This window comes from Myotis brandtii, unplaced genomic scaffold (genome assembly GCF_000412655.1).
Source record: "Myotis brandtii unplaced genomic scaffold, ASM41265v1 scaffold675, whole genome shotgun sequence".
Lineage (NCBI taxonomy): Eukaryota > Metazoa > Chordata > Mammalia > Chiroptera > Vespertilionidae > Myotis > Myotis brandtii.
Window position 1 is genome coordinate 487,282 of NW_005370635.1, and position 2,809 is coordinate 490,090.

Below are 2,809 nucleotides of genomic sequence, written 5' to 3' on the forward strand. Positions count from 1 at the left end.
CCTCCCCCGCACCCCCAACACCCCGAGAACCTTTGGCAGGACCCTGGCCTGCTATCATCTAGATTTTGGACTTCCTGCCTCCAAAACTGAGAGAGAATAAACTTCTGTTGTTTGAAGCCACCCAGTTTGTGTGAATTTCTTACAGCAGCTCCAGGGGATGAGTAGGTCAGCAACCCAGGCCTCACAGCCCCAGGGCCTGCTGAGCACCTGAAGTTGAGAAAACTTCAGTAATGACCCCTGCCCCAAAGCTAGGACTCAAACAGTTCTGGCCCTTCCACTCTGCCAGTCCCCCTAAGGACTGATTGCTGTTGGTTTGAGTTTTAAAGAGCCCATGGTTCCAAATGCATATTTGACTGGTAAAAACTGTTCCCCAGTTCCTTCTACACCCCCATTCTGCACTTCATCTGCCATGCTCGAGCCCCTTAGGTCCCTGTTTTCACACCATGATTGACTCAGAGAGAAGAGGGGAGGAGGCAAGGCTGCCTGCAGTACCATTAGATATGAAATTCTGATTTTTTGCAGTTTTTTTAAAATTTCTCTTTCCATGCTCCTTTGTCCAGGCTCAACCGATACCACAACCTAGCCCTTCTCTAGATTGTGAATGGACACTTTAGCAGTGCTATTAATTCCATCCTTGTCATCTGTGCTTCAGCATATTTTTTAATTGAATGATGTTACCAAATTTGGGTCACAGTTCCCCATCCTCTAATTTTCAATAGCAATGATGCTTTCAGTTATACATTTCAGTGTGTTTCAGAAATGTTTTCTTTCTGGCGGGTTTACTGGGATCCCCCTTCAATTTCCCATAGTAATCAGCAGCTGACATCAGCTCACACCCCCATCACTTACAGAGGATGCAGGCAGCTTGGATATCAGCAGCAACCTACCCGTCACTTGTGCCTTCTTGTGCTCGTCATTCTCATCCACCCCTCGGAAGCGGCTCAAACGTTCCAGCATCTTTATGAGGCGGGGAGGTGCTGCTGGCATATATTTATCGAGTGGTTTCCCCCGTATATAGTTCTGTACTCCAGTTGCTATAGAAATAAGCCAGAAAATCTAACTCTGGATTCTTATGTTTCACATATTCAAATTTAGATGAAATGTGACGTGGCTACAAAAAAAAATGCTATCTTCCACAAGATTGAAGTATAAACCTGCAGTTTCATTGGCTCTAAAACCATCATGCAAAGACAGACGAAATAATCTGTCTGTTCCATGTTATTTTCTCTAGACCTGAGGGAGGGAGCTCCATTGGCAGTGGAAACTTAGTCTTGGGTATTCTAACTGCCCGGAAACATCATGGAGTGGGGAGAAATACAGGAGAAAGAGGATTATAATAGAGTGGTATGGCGTACTTTCCTAGTGCTTGCGATGACAAACTACTTTTGTTTTTTCTAGTATTATATCACAGATATAGAATTCACTCGGAGACTAGCCAAGACTTACTGCTAGGCCTACGGGGCAGTACTAATAAGGCTGTAGTCCAAAATATGTACTAAGATTCAAAAAAAAAAAAAAAGAAAAATAAGGAACCAAACCCAGCACTGAGCATTGAGAAATAGGCAGAATGCTCTATGTGTGATTGCCCTTCTTTTGATCCAAGCTTTCTTATTTTTTCCTGAAAAGAAATTGAAAATCAATCCGGTACACGTACCACTCTTTAGCCTTTGTTACTGTAAAGCATGTGTTCAATTTAAAAGTTGTATTGCTGAGAATAAAGCCATTGGGAAATGGGAAATGGGATGGAGAGAGGAGAGAGAAGAGAAACAGGGGAGCATAAAAAGTTCTCGTTCTCATAAAAATATCTTTAAAATTGCATTTTCCCTTTAACCCATGATGTCTAGGAAAACCTGTACCTGAAAAAATTCTTGAATAAATCCTTTCTCAGTTGAATTATAAATCCCTTGTTGAAATATTTGGAAGGGAAATTGATTTGCATGAGAACAGTGAGAGGGAGCTTACACACAATACTTTTCAGTGATGTGTGCCTTAGCACTGCAGGGCACTTGGTGGATGCGTCCAGGCTTTTGAGTACCACAAGTCACATAGGTCAACCATGAAGGTGCCCAAATATGAGGGTCTCATTGAGAGTTGGATGGCAACTTGGACATGTTAACTATGGAGTGTAGAGATCACAGCACTTACCTTTGCTTTTATTGCCTTTGAAGGAGGCAGAGGATCACATTGATTGAGCTTCTGATTGTAGGGGATGTCTGTGACAGCTAAGAGTTTGAAAGGACAGTATTGAGTTTGAAAGGAATTTCACCTGATTGTTAAACAGGAGAATGTTTCCCACAAGAAGCTAGAGATGTTATTTAAATGATCGACTAAAGCCTTGGACATAGTGTCCATCTTGGCTCTCCCTTCCCAGGCATGTGATTCAATAAAATAGGGCAGCAGTGTTCTATACCGAGGCAGTGAGAGATAGTGACTAAATGTTTTTACTTTGAAATCAAGTAGATGGAGGTTCAACTCTTATATCTACCACTTGACAGCTCATTAAGCCATGGAAGTCACTGCTAAGTTTTAGTTTCTTCCATTGGAAATGGGGGACAATAATAATACTGTGTGCCACTGAGGGCTCTGGTGAGAACTAAGTAAAATGTGCAATAAGCGCTAAGCCTTGCATCTGGAACATAGCAAATATTCAAAAAATATTAGCTAGTATTGCTGCTACCAATATTATGACTTCAACAGAAGCAAGACAGTAATGACTGCTTTCTCTTTTTCATTCAGATCTCATGTCAGTAGGATATAATAACTAATAACCATAACTAGTATAATCATATGGTCACTGGCCTGTTACTAT

The 2,809-nt window shown here is 41.7% G+C and overlaps 1 long non-coding RNA gene across 1 annotated transcript in view; it reads left to right on the plus strand.

Annotated features, from left to right (window-relative positions):
* LOC106723910 overlaps positions 1–34 on the plus strand; it is a 20,743-nt gene extending 20,709 nt beyond the window's left edge. The window contains exon 6 of the long non-coding RNA XR_001359652.1: positions 1–34. This exon is cut by the window's left edge and continues 1,722 nt beyond it. This is a non-coding gene — a long non-coding RNA (uncharacterized LOC106723910).
* Positions 35–2,809: the final 2,775 nt, after the last annotated feature.